Source organism: Archocentrus centrarchus, chromosome 5, assembly GCF_007364275.1.
Source record: "Archocentrus centrarchus isolate MPI-CPG fArcCen1 chromosome 5, fArcCen1, whole genome shotgun sequence".
NCBI lineage: Eukaryota > Metazoa > Chordata > Actinopteri > Cichliformes > Cichlidae > Archocentrus > Archocentrus centrarchus.
In genome coordinates this window covers 16,426,431-16,440,645 of record NC_044350.1, presented here as the reverse complement: position 1 = coordinate 16,440,645, position 14,215 = coordinate 16,426,431, and the positions used below count along the sequence as shown (strand labels likewise).

Genomic DNA, 14,215 nt, shown 5'->3' with positions numbered 1-14,215 from the left:
ATGTCGGCAGACTGTTCCATACTGAGAGAGAGGGAGAGAAATGAGAGATTATAGCCTTGCCTGCGTCTCTCAATCTAGGTCACAGAGCATCAGGGGGCAACAAGCCTGGCTCATTTAGCCTGTGAGTCGCAATGGGCCAGTACTGCTGCGGGGGATCTCTCCTCCTTTTCCCACCCACCCACTCACTACTACTGACTTCTCTCAGTCTTCCTCTGTCCCCCCCATTGCTTTATTATTTTAGTATTACCCTCCACAAAGATAAATGAGATGCTGTCCTGTCTGTGTCAGACCTTAAAAAAATAATGTAGTAGTTCCACTGACATAGTGAATTTATTTGGGACTATTTTGAGCTGTGGATTCATACACATTTGTTCACACACAGTGTTTAAGTAGTAGGATGTATGTTAGAGGGACTCAGTGGGCTGTTTTTCATAATAAGAAAGGACCATGCTGCCCAGTACAGTTATATTTTGGCCATTCTAACAGTGCCAGGAAATATGATGACAGCAGGGGAATAACCACTGACTGTATATAAAAGATGGACAGTCAACCAGTGGTTTGTTGTCTTTAAGCCCGCTTGGCTGTTGTATTGTTTGTGTGTTTATTTTAAAAGTGGATACGACCATGTCTGAATTAGGGTAGACCTGTGGCGTTGTCACCTTGTGCTAGCACTAACTAGGCTAATTTGCTCTGATTTTTAATGGGATGCTAACTTTGGGTAGCACCATCCAATCTTCACTTCTTAGAGTGTCTTTTAGTGCAACCAAACACTAAACAAGACCAGACAGCACCCGTCTCAAACCACCCACACCTTTAATATTTCATAACTTTACACCTTACAATATAAATGGGCAAAGTTCACCCTTTGTACCCTTTGTAAAATTGGGGAAATTACCTCTACCAAAACCCTTTTTTGTACCAGGTTGTAAACATGTTTATTTTTACTATAGAGTTATGTTTTTTAACACAGGAATCTTTGGTCTCTGAGCCATTTTTGGAGTCTTTTAGCAGGCCGTTTGAGGAACTTCAGTTTTTCCTGTATTGGCTTAATTCCTCAGTGTCAGTGTGTGCATGTTAGCAGTGAAATGCAGCAAATGTCCACTGGACTTTCCCACTCTGACATCATGTATCATGGGACTCCTGGGTTCAAAACACTGTATATGTGTGTATTTGTGTTGCAGAGCTCACAGCTGCATTTGTGTGTGCCTCATGTACGCACAGCATTAACTGGGACAGGAAGGAAGCTGATTTAGCCTATCTCTTTAAAAGCTCATTAACTGTTGCAGAGGAGCTGCCCTCTGATCTTCAGTGCCCCGGGCCACAGACTTAATCTGACACCATAAAAAGAATCTTCTGCCACTTGTGTAACAGCATGATTCAGTTTTGTTTGTTCGTTTGTTTTAATTTGTGAATTATGATTATTATGGCAAACCTTCCATGTCCACTTTCACCATGAACACAGACCCATGAACATATAAACACACTACTAAGAACTCATTGCTGCTTTGTGTGCAAAAGACACTGAATTATTTAGATGACACTCGAGCGCACCCCTCCAGCTGGGTAACCGAATCGGCTCACTTCCAAGTCCACAGTAAACCACAGGTGGGCTCTCAACCTCCTTTGGCTTTAAAGTTGTGCTTTGCAACACCTTCAGGTCATTAAAGAAAAACTTCCTCTGATCTGTTGGTTTTCCTTCTCATTTATCTTTCCTCTAAAAATAGCACAACTCAAAGAAATGCCATGGTGAGGGTGACAGTGTTAAGTTGATATTCTGTTCACTGAATTATTAAAAAGTGGCAAATAGAAGTAGCAGTCTGACTGGCTGCGCACATGCTTCAGAGCAGTGAGTGCACTGCCACTCAATCTGAGTTTCTTTCTAGTTTACGTTATGTTTAGTGCTCACCCAGGTTAATGGGTCGAATCTTCCTATTGAATCATGAATCACATATTCGAGGTCTCTGATAACCTGGATCATATGAGTCCTCTGACTAGCTGCTGCAGTCCAAAAGTCAAGTGAGTGAGAGCGGACAGCAGAGTAGGGGACTTACTGGAAACCCCACGCACCCAGGTCGTTCAGCTGAACCGAGTCATTGGCTTCACTCCAGGCAGTGACCTGGTTTAGTGAAGTAAATAAGTTCAGTATTCCAGTAAATAAGTACTTAAATACACTGGTGTTTATTTTGCAGCTGATTTTATGCACGTTATTTCATTTTGCACATTTAGCCTGTTTTCAGGTTGGTTGTTTTCATTTTTATACAGTAAACAAAAACAACCAATTATCCATAATTATTGGAACAAATGCACAATTTTTGTAGTTTTGCCTCTGTACCCCCCACAGTGGACTGTAAACCGAATAATTGATGTGTGACTGAAGTGCAGATATTCAGATTTAATTCAAGGGGTTTTATAAAAATTGAGCATCAACTGTTTAAGAATTACAGCCATTTTTATGCATTTTTTTTATTTTTATGTCTCTGTCATAACGGGCAGTGTGAATGGGCAGAGTTGGACCCAAATGCAGGACTCCGTAGGCGTAGGTCAATTCTTTATTGTGAAATCATAAAACAAGAATACCAAAATCCTCTTGGAAGCAAGGCATGGACCATGAGATGAAACTAAGCACATGACACACCATCATGACCAAACAACGATGCGACAACCAGCAGGGGGAAACACAAGACTTAAATACACAAGAGGGCTGATGAGGGGAGTGGAAACAGCTGGGAACACAGGTGAACCAAATTACACTAATGACCAAGGGGAAGCAAAACTGACCATAACACACAGGGACCAGAAAACTGTCACAATAAAACAGGAAGTAAAAACAAGACAAAAGCGCAGACTTGACATAAGAGGTGGTACACACCCAGGGAACCAAAACCTGACCTTCCATGAGACACAAGGCAAGAATCTAAGACATAAGAATCCAAGACACAGACTGAACAGTAATCATTAGGGAACTCTGGGAAACTAGAAATTAAAACACAACCATGAACAGAAACAAAAGAAGCTCAAAGGAAAACATGATTCAAAAAAACAAATCATAAACCAAAATGCTGGGTCAAAGGACCCAGGATCATGACAGTCTCCCATTTTCTGAGATCCAAAAGTACTCGGACAATTGACTGACAAGTAGTTTCATGGCCAGGTGAGGCCAGCTCCCTTCTTATTTCATGACAAATGAAGCAGATATAATATCCAAAGTGTTGAATTTGTATTTTATGTAATTCTAATGTAATTTTAAATATGAGGTCCAAAGAGATGTTAGTGCAAGCGACACAGGTCATCATTAAGCTCAAACCCCCAAATAAATCTGTCAGAGACACAGCAAAGACTTTAGGCCAACTCAAAAATCTGGTGAAAAAAGAAGGAATGCACTGAGCAGCTCAAGCTCACCAAAAGGCCCGAAAACCACAGGAGACTACTAAAGTACACAATGACACAATCATTTCCATGGTTAACAAAACAACTTCACAACATCTAAACAAGTACCGAAGAGTCTTGAGGAGGCAGCTGTATCATTTGTCAAAGTCTACAATCATGAATGGAAATACAGAGGGTTTACAACAAGGTGCAAACCACTGATTACCCTTAAGAGCAGGAAGGTCAGATTAGACTTTGACAGAAAATATCTAAAAGCCAGCACAGTTCTGTAAAAAGAAAAAAAAAAGATACTGCACACTAAAATGTTATTAGGTTTCACATAAATATTATATTTCTCATAAATTGCTGTAATTGTAAATGGTTGTGTTAAGGACCACTGCTGATGCACTTTTTTTTTGCCTCTTTGCTTGTTTATATTCTGTGCATTTCTTTTTTTTTTTTTTTAAAGCCTTTGCCAAGGTTTTAAAAAACAAACCTTGGCAAAGGTCAGATGGAGAGATGAAATTAAGGTTAAGTTGTACCAGAATGATGGGAAGAGAAAAGTATGGAGAAAGAGAGAAACAGCTGGTGAGCCAAAGCATACTACATTAGCTGTCTAACATGGTGGAGACACTGTTATGGCACGGGTATGCCATAACATTAACCCAAGAGTTTCTCAAGGTCAAGAAATATGATATTCTTCAATGCCCAAGTCAGACACCTGATCTCAACAGAGCATGCTTTTAAGTTATTAGATGCAAAACTGAATGCAGAGAGACCCACAAACAAACAGCAGCTAAGGCGGCTGCAGTAAAGTCCTAGTAGAGCAACTCAAGAGAGGAAACACAACATTTGGTGATGTCCACGGGTTCTAGACTTCAGGCAGATATTGGCTTGCATAATTTTTTTCATCCAAATATTAAAATCACTCTTTACATTCAAATTCATATTAGTTTCTTCCGTTATTTTTGAGCCTCTGAAAATGGGAGACTGTGTATAAAAATACACATATAATGCATATACATACATATATAAAAATACAGCTGAAAGTCTGCACTTCAGTCACATATTGGTTGTTCTATTTACAGTCCACTGTGGTGATGGACGAAGGCAAAACTACAAAAATTGTGTATTTGTTCCAATAATTATAGAGGACACTGTAGCTGTTCTTCTGTAACTTCTGTAAATGTATTTCATCTTGTTCTCTGATGCTGTCTTGCTTATTTAATGTGTCATCAGCCACCCTCGTCAAATGGTGCGAGCCTGCATCATCGCTGTGGATTCATATCTCATGCTCTCCCTATGCAGCACCACACGGTGATAGGGACACAGCTCATATGTAGCCACCCACATCCTGCCCCCAAAACCCCGCTTACACACACACACACGCACGTGCGCGCTTTTCCTTTTGAATGTTTCCACAAAGCCTTTTTCAGATTAAAACAGCCATATGTTGAAGCACATACACGAACACAATTTAACACTGTGTTAAGCTGTTAAGACCATTATACTGGAAATATGAGGCTTCTGCCATCTGATGATAATGTGCTGAGAAGCTACTGCAAATTGTGGGGAGAAATCATATTATTCCGTTGAGTGCAATTAACCGATTCTTGTCAACCCATAAAGTCAGGAAATGTATTATGTTTTAGATATCTGAGCTCAGCTGGTTATAGTTTAACTATACAAATAAAAGCCACTCGCGGGTGTATATATTCCACATTTTTAAAGGAAGCATAAATCATATAGCTGTTTATATCTACCAAGTTTTGGGTCTTCTTTTATAAATCTTGTGAGCAAAGAGGCAAAAAAGTGCATCAGAGCAGCGGTCCTTAAGTGCAACTATTCACAATTAAAGCAATTTCCAGCAAATATAATATTTCTGTGAAGCCTAATAACATTTTAGTGCATACTTAATTATTTACAAGTCAGTTTGTAAATGCTTAGTTGCACATTTTAATAGAAGGGAGTGTAAGCAAATCAAATAACAAGTGATATTAAATATGAGCGTGTTGGAAGTTGTTTGTTTAAATTTTGTCTAGTCTTATTGTTCATTCCCGCTTCACCACTTCATTCATGGCCTGAAATATGTGTGAGTTTTTGTTTTGTAGTTTTTGCAAGTTTCATCCTTCTGAGGGAAACCTCACAGTGAATAATGAGGAGTGCCCATCACAGTTTTGGTGTCTGGGGCTACACTTCTCTGTACGGGGATGAGGTTCAGGTTAAGCCATCCTCCAAATAAAGTAGCTTCATGGAATGCATCTTTCAAAGTGTCATGCACTTGCATTAAACATGACTATTGAGTCCCCGTGGACTTAAGTATCTCATATGTGTGTCATTTAAGACCAAAACAGTGACTTTCTATTGTATCATAACTGTGGGAAAAAGTTAGGTTTTTTTGTTTTGGTTTTTTTTTTGGTTTTTTTTGGGGGGGGGCTTATTGTTCTTACATGCAAAAAGTAACATGAATAACATTTTTATTTTAACTTACACAAAGTCTCTAAATTAAAAAAAAAAAAAGTATTTTATTCAGTTATTTTAAAATTTTGCTCATGAAGGCCACATCACTTATTCACAAATCCTCTTGTTTTCTCAAATTTTTGTAGTTGCTACCTCGAGACTTGGATATCTGCCACTGGTACAGGTCTCAGCAAGAAAACTGAGTAGTGAAGAGTTTTCATGGGAATTGCAAATTGACTGTAAGAATCAGTTAAGCAGAGGTAGCCTGTTTTCTGCTCCACCAGGCTGATAGTTCTGACCTCATCAGCTAAACCACATATCCACTTAGCTGCTCAATTCACTGATCCTTTCCTCTTACTCTAACACCATTTTTCAGTCTTACCAGACTTTTGAGAGGTTGATCTCCTGTTTTTCTTTTTATGTTTTCCTTTGCTTTTCTATAGAGTGTATAGGCTTGGTCATGAACCCTTTTTGGGAGAAGTTATATGTTATAATAAACTGTACAAATAAAATTGACGTAATTTGAGTTGACTGGAAGGGATCTGACTGTGGCATCTGCTCGCCAGGCAGTTCTGTGACAGCGAACTAAAAGTGTAAAAGTGTGTTCAGCTTTACAATCAGTATTTCACACATGTCTCCCCCACACACAATTAAAACCAGAGTGCTTTTAGTTAATACAATTATTCCCTGGGTTTAGAGCATGCTTTGTAAGACACAAGATATCTTATTGTCACTGTAATGCAGTAAAAGACAGCACAAAAATATATAATTTACTAAATTAACATGGTATAAGAAAATTAAAAACTGGTACAGAGGTTAACAGCGTGCATGTGTGGACCTGTATACTCTTACCAGCACCTGGAGGGTATGGTGGGCATTGTGATAATGGAAACCCTGCTCCTCACACATTTCTGTTTTTAGGTTTATATCATAATTTTTCATACGTGTTATAAGCAGACCCCAGTGTAAAAAGTTTGTGTAAATATGTGCTTGATGGTGTCCAACGATAATAACGGCATTTTCTACTGAATGTTGAAATGAGGTGTCAGGTGTGTCTCCACGCCCTTTTCTTTCACTCTTGTTGGAGCAGAGAGAGAAACCAAAGAAAGAGCTGACAACAGGAGCCTGAAGGGGGCTACCGGCTGAGTCACAGTTTCATTCCAGTTACCTCAGTGGACTTATTTCCTCTTCTGCATTGTGACCCTTGTCATTACTTGTCTGCTTGAGTTGAGTGTAGTGTGTGTGTGGAGGGAAACATGGAAACATGATTAGCTCTAGTACCAGAGTTGGCCACACCCTGCCTACCATTTCAGAGAAAACAAATCACCTGAGAGACCTCATACATAGAAACTGTGCATGTGTGTGTGTGTGTGTGTGCGTGTGTGTGTGTGTGTGTGTGTGTGTATTAGGGCTTTAGGCTTTTTGAAAGCATTTCTTTCACTCATCAGTGCCTGTAATTCCAGCTTTATTGTCTGAGTGAGTAAACTTCTCTACTGCTTTTTTTCCACTGAGCCTTTGTTGTTTTTTTGTGTTTTCTCAAACGGCAGTAACGCATGACTACAACCATCATTACAAATCTCTGAAAAGAAAGAGCTATTTTGGGGAAATAAAATGTTGCATTTGACACTTTGAATTGATGAAGGGATATTTAAAAAAGTGGACAACTGTAAAATCTCAGAGAATGTTGAATAAGACCATCAAGGTAGAAGAATGGAGTACAATATGGAAAACAAAATTTGTGAGCAGCACCCTAATTGTGAGTTACACTTGTATGGTCTTGTTGATGCACTTGCGTGGTCTTGTATTAGCATGCAGCCTGGGCTGATTGTTCAGTACAGAAAGCATGTACCATACAAAGTAAGTGAACCATTTGGAAGGATCTGCATTCATGTACAGTATACAAAGATCAGGTATAACATTATGACCACCTGCCTAATATTATGTCGGTCCTCCTTTTCCTGCCAAAACAGCCTTGGCTCGTTTGAGACATGGACTCCACTAGACCCCTGAAAGTGTGCTGTGGTATCTGCACCAAGATGTTTGCAACAGATCCTTTAAGGCAGAGCCTCCATAGATTGGACTTATTTGTCCAGCAAATCCCACAGATGTTTGATTGGATTGAGATGTGGAGAAATATGGAGGCCAAGTCAACACCTCAATCCCGTTGTTATGCTCCTCAAACCATTCCTGAACCATTTTTGCTTTGTGGCAGGGCACATTACCCCCTCTGAAAGAGGCCACAGCCATCAGGGAATACTGTTTCCATGAAAAGGTGTGCATGGTCTGCAGCAATGCTTAGGTAGGTGGTATATGTCAAAGCAGCATCTATATAGATGGCAACACCCAAGGTTTCCCAGCAGAACATTGCTCAAAGCATCACACTGCCCGCCGGCTTGCCTTCTTCCCATTTGAGCCACACGTGCATCAACGAGCCTTGGTCGCCAATGACCCTGTCGCTGGTTCACCACTGATCGTTCCTTGGACCACTCTTGATATGTACTGACCACTGCAGACCAGGAACACCCCACAAGAGCTGAACACAGCAAGAACACATCAACTTTTAGGACAAAGTGTTCACTTGCTCCCTAATATATCCCACCCACTAACAGGTGCCATGATGATCATTGTTATCCACATCACCTGTCAGTGGTCATAATAATTTGCCTGATTGGTGTATACACAAATGTGTGCATATGTCTTAAAATATGACCTAATCTTTTTCTAAGTTACAATAATAAACAGTTACAGCTGCTTTGTTCATATGGAGTTCATACACATGCAGCTGTCACAAATGTAGGTTGGAAAAGTGTGTGGGGTCCTAACATCAACAAAACTCAACCGGAGTTAATTGTTAAAGGTGTCAAAGTTATTTTTGATCTATAAAAAAATACTCATTGTAAATTTGCTGTTCAGAAGAAGGATATGCTAATGTGAACCATGCCTTACTAAGTTAAAAAAAACTCTCCATACTTTCACCTTCAGCTTTTTCCACATAGCACTAAGTGCTTTATCTAATTTGCATCCACATTAGAATTATTATTAAGCCTGATGTGCATGTCTTTGGATTACATTTTATGGCCAGTTAATGCAGAACAACAGGAGTACCATATGAAATCACTGGCATAGATTCCACAAATGTAGCTACTATCATTTTTCTTTTTTGTACTTAAATTTAATCCTAAATCTGTTTTCTTCCATTTATTCAGTTCAGGATTGCAGGGGGCAATCCCAGCTTTAATAGGCCAAAAGGCAGGGTGCATCCCGGTCAGGTCACTAGTCTGTTACAGGATTAACACAGAGACAGACAACATTCACTTGCACATTCAAGCTCAGGAAGAACATGCAAACTCCACACAGAAAGGCCCCAGCTGGCTGGTGGATTTGAACCCAGGACCTTTTTGCTGTGGCTTCTAGTATACACATTCAGTTTTGATGTCTAAAAACTGATAATTCTGCTCAAGTTGAAAGCACTGCATCAAATTTTGTCCCATTAATATATTTTAATGGGTTAACAAAATAGTGACACATGTCACTAGGAGGTTTCAGTATGTTTATTTTATAGATAATATAGATAAAAATCCTCTGGCTCTTTAAGTATTTGGATTGGTAGATAAATAACCTCTCCATGAAAAAACTCACTAGAGCTCAGTCAGCAAAGGCAGAGAAGGCACAGGTGCCAAAGAGGAGGGACCATGTGTCATTTATTCTAGGTATGTCCGGATACTGCAGTGGCAAACTTGTTTTATTCTGTTTGGGAGATCTTCCCTGGAGTTTATTTTTGTGTGATTACAGGAGGCATGTTATCACCAGACCTCGTTGTCTGTTTTCTTTAAGATAAGAGACAACAGCAGGAAATCCATGTTTCCTCTGTAATAGTTTAACAAGTGTTTATGTAATTTTCACAAAGCAGGTGTTAACATGACTTTAAATTGTTTCTTTTCTGTTTTTGGTTTTTGAGAAAGCAGTTGAATCATAATGGCATGAGGGAGAGAAAGAAACAGGGAAAGAAAATAGAGGGCAACAGCTAATTACTATTCAGACTGAGTGCCTGTGGGGAGGAAGGAGAGCGCAGGCCTGCTGCAATTCAAATAATCTGGAGCTGGAACGTGTGAGAGTGTAGAGGGCTTAGAGAAGGCACTGCTTTGATGTCTCTCCCCTTTACATTGTTGAAAATGGAAACACGCACTCCAAAGTGGATGCAAAGGTTTTCTTCACCAGTGCAACTGTCGAAGACAAAAAGAGCAGAGCGGTGGCGGCTTCATGTGAAGCCAGACTGTAACGCTGAAATAGTTTGATGGTGACCTCCACCATTAGGACAGACGTGACTGGGCCGCTCTGAGAAAGTGGGTTAACGAGTGAGGCCCTCATCTCTTCAGCAGAGCTGCGATTTGCCTCAAGCAGATTTCTTTGACTGTTTGTGTCTATATTATGTTTAGACACTTTTGTCTTCATAATAAGTTAAACGGATTGAATAACACATCTGTTTAACCCTTTCAAGTAAATGTTGAAGCTGCATTACAAGGAAAGAAGCTCTCTTTGTGAACCCTTTGGAATGCAGTCACAAGTCACTTATGATACTTGCACAGTGGTGGTGAGATGAACATCCTTCACTAGGTCACAGAATCTCAAAAAATCAGGTTTTTACATTGACCGTTCCAAGACATGAATCTTCTCCTTTTTTCCCCCAAAATATTGTTGTGAGTGTACCTGTGTGCTTTGACTCATTCTGCTTTCACAAGATGACCAAGGTCCAAGGCCATGGACTGCTGCCCTTACACTCTTCTGCACAATTTCTCTGTGAAATTCTGACTTTAGCTATGCAGGCCCCAAATCAATGCAGTCCTTCCGCATTGCTCGACATTTACGATGCGTTCCTTGGTATTGTTTTCTCCTCCAAACACGGCATTTACAATTTTAGCAGAAAGTTTAACTTTTGTCTCACATGTCTGTGTCCCAGAAGTGTTATTGAACAATTTCCTTTGTGTACGTGTGTACACAAAGATTTTAGTGAGATGTGGAGACTACTGCAGGTGTTTTGCTGTTTCCGTGGATTTTTTTTTTTCCACCTCTTTCTGGATTGAACTCATGGCGTGATCTTTGTAGGATGCCCGGCACTGTTATTTATGCTCTGAAGCCGTTTCTAACATATCGGATCTCTGTTTTCTTCTGTGGTGATGTGAAAAAAATGATGTGATTGAGGTGTGTCACACTAACCGATCTTTCTTCAGAAGAACTTGCTTTATCAGTTTTTTTTTTTTGTATGCCCTTTATTAACAGGGCGAGGCACCTGTACAACCTGGAAGTGTTCCAAGGGTTTCCAGTTCCATGGAAAACCTTAATCCAAGTAGCTTTTTGGAAAAGTCAAAAAAAGACATCGGTAATTGTGACAATAAAAAAAAAAAAAAAAAAAATCGGAGCAAATTTTAGGAATAGTTAATGCAGAAATGGTTACAAGGGAGCAGACACATGCATATTTTCATGTAGCCCTCTCATCACCTGTAGGTCACTGATAGGATGCATTCCCGTCACAGAGGTTTAACCCTTCAGCTCCAACTGCTGGAGTCCAAATGTGATGACGCAGGCATAAAAAGCAGATGACTTTCAAATCATCCAGATGGAAGAGTGATTACTTTGAGATCCATTTAATGCCACGCAAACCCCTCCCCCTTCACTGCCGCCATCTCTGTGTGTGTGTGTGTGTGTGTGTGTGTGTGTGTGTGTGTGTGTGTGTGTGTGTGTGTGTGTGTGTGTGTGTGTGTCTATCTGCAGTGAAACTGCCTGTTCACATAAGCTAAAAATAAATTATGTGACTGAGCGAGGCCAACTGCACTGTTCATGCATTACTTATGGAAGTGTTTGCTTTTCTTCCATTTCCAGAAAAAAATGGCCTCAGTCCCTGAGCAGATATTGTGTCAGAGTGGGCTTTCAGGCGATATCCTCCAAACAGGAGCACTTTCACTGCGTCCGTCTTGTCCATAGTTGTGTCAGCAGTGTTACAGTTTATCTGGCTATGTCTGTGAGTTGCCTAAGCTTTGCTGTCTTTTCTGCTTAAGAATTGTGTTCGATGCTTTGTTTAAAGCCAAGGAGATTAGTCTTTAAATGTAGGAGGTGGATCTGTGTATCATCCTTCAGTGGAGCCCTGTCAGGGTGAAATGGTTAACCCCTTAACTGGCAGCAAATAAAATCACCTGAAACAACTACATAACACCCTCTGGTTATTATTGGCTCTGAACAACCCATTTCATAGCCTATTAATCGGCTGCGTCTGGTCCGCGGGCCGAATGAAGTGCATTTATATGGCAGGCTAGACCCGCCCATTTTGACTGACACCTCATTCGGCCAATAATGTTAAGAAATGGGTTTCCCAGAGCCAATAATACTCAGAGGGCGTCACGTAGCTTTGTCAGGTGATTTGGTGCAGCCAGTTACATGATTGGCCGAATGACGTGTCAATAAAAATGGGAGGGTCTAGCCTGCCATATAAAAGAGACTACAAACGGCCCGTCACCGGGCCCTTGCCAGTTAAGGGGCTACATCATGTTATGATTTTGCACTCTGTTGCCCAAAAATGCCATTTTTATTGTTTTTCTCATCTTTTCATAGAGATAAATACAAAAATTTCAGATAATTATAAAGGTTGAGAAAGCAAAGGTCAAAGATAATTCTCCCAAACTCTCCATTTGGAATATCCACTGGTTTAATACTTGTTCAACCTTGACTTATCATACCTTCTGTAACTGTGAGCTCACACATTCTCCCTTTACTTAACTACTGCTGTAGGCAAACTGCAGTTTCAAAGGTATTAGTGGTTTTTCTTTGGAGTGTTTAGTCATATCCCATGGTCTTCATCTAAAGGTGAAGTTTGCATGTAATTGAAGATGCAAATCTTCACTTATTTCTCTAAGCAGTTAAGATTTTCCAAGCAGATTTAAGGTCACTCAGAGCCAGTTTGGATGATGTGTTGTAAATCGTATGTGTTTCTATACACTCTCCTGTAAGAAATTCACAAAAAACTGTAAACTTGAACCTCTTTCTGTTCTGGTAGGTACTAACCACTGAAAGCAGGTATACTCCAACCCATTCATGTAATCGTCATATCATTTTTGTCCAAGCCACTGAGTTTCCCAGTTCTTCCTACTACTAACACGTCAGTTTCAAGAACTGGCATCTCAGTTGCTGCCTTATGTCCCACCCTTTGACGAGTGACCTTGAAACAAGATAATTAATTTTATTCCCTTCACCTGTTCGTGGGTTTAACATTGTGATTTATTGGAACCACATCAGAAAAGCCTCATCTCGTTTCTGTGTTGTAATTGGGAAGATAAAAAAATGGGTGTGAGAAAGCTTTCTGGCTTTGGTTGCTGTACATCTCAGCAACCCAAATTATAATCCAGGATTAAAACTCACTGGCTCAGGACACGATGCCACTGAAGAAGAGCGACTGATTCACATACATTGGGATCCCCCATCAGACCAGTCAATGCTTGTACTTAATGTAAAGTTATCTCCCATTCCTCATAAACATTTTTAGTCACTGTAACAGGATAACAGGTTGTCTCTGAGACATGTGGAGATGAAGTTTAAAAAGCAGCCAGGGCAGCTACTAATGAACATACTGAATGAATCATTGCTGATCAACACAATTACTGAAAGAGTGAGTGCGGGCTCTCCAGATGGATTTTTAGTATCTCAAAATCTGACAGCTTTGCCCACAGAGGAGTTTGGCAGTCTCCCTGCATCGCTTCAGGGCCAGCCGAGAGCTCAGTCAGCGTGTTGGGTCTGGTGGGGTGGAGGAAGATGCAGATGGGCTGTTAGCAGGAGGGATGGAAGGAGGTGTCAAAGGGACACTGCTTGCCTGTCACTTGAATCTGATCAAGTCAAACCTGTGACTCAGGATTCCTCCTCTGAATGCAACATCATTCTCATCTTCATAAATTCTCCCCGTTTTCATCTCCTTCTCTTCTCAGCATTTCCGTTTTTTCCTTTCTTGTCCTCAGCTTTCACACTTCTCCCTATTCTCCCTGTGTCTCTGAATCATCCCATCGCTTGCCCACGCTTCCGTATGTTTCCAGATTTAGTCCTGTTTTGTTTTTCCCTTCTTTGAGGCTGGAATCGAGCCACATGGTTGGTGCCTGCAGCCATCTCTTGAGATTACTGCAACACTGTGTGCGTCCAACTGTGTTTTCATCATCTTCCTTATCATTTTTTCTTTTTTTATCCCTGCTGTTTCCTCCTTTCTCTGTTGACTGACTCCATTCAGACACATAGGTGAAAGCTGATCAAATGATCAAATTATTTATTGTGTTATTTTCTATGAATTGTTTAGTACTTGAGTAACTGTTACTCAGTCCTTGCCAGGATCTTAACCATGATCTGGTCTGTTAAAGCA

At 40.3% G+C, this 14,215-nt stretch overlaps 1 protein-coding gene across 3 annotated transcripts in view; it reads left to right on the top strand.

Moving 5' to 3' along the window:
- The window catches only part of dip2bb (disco-interacting protein 2 homolog Bb), a 46,547-nt gene that overhangs the window by 4,094 nt on the left and 28,238 nt on the right, over positions 1–14,215 (top strand). The window lies entirely within an intron of this gene.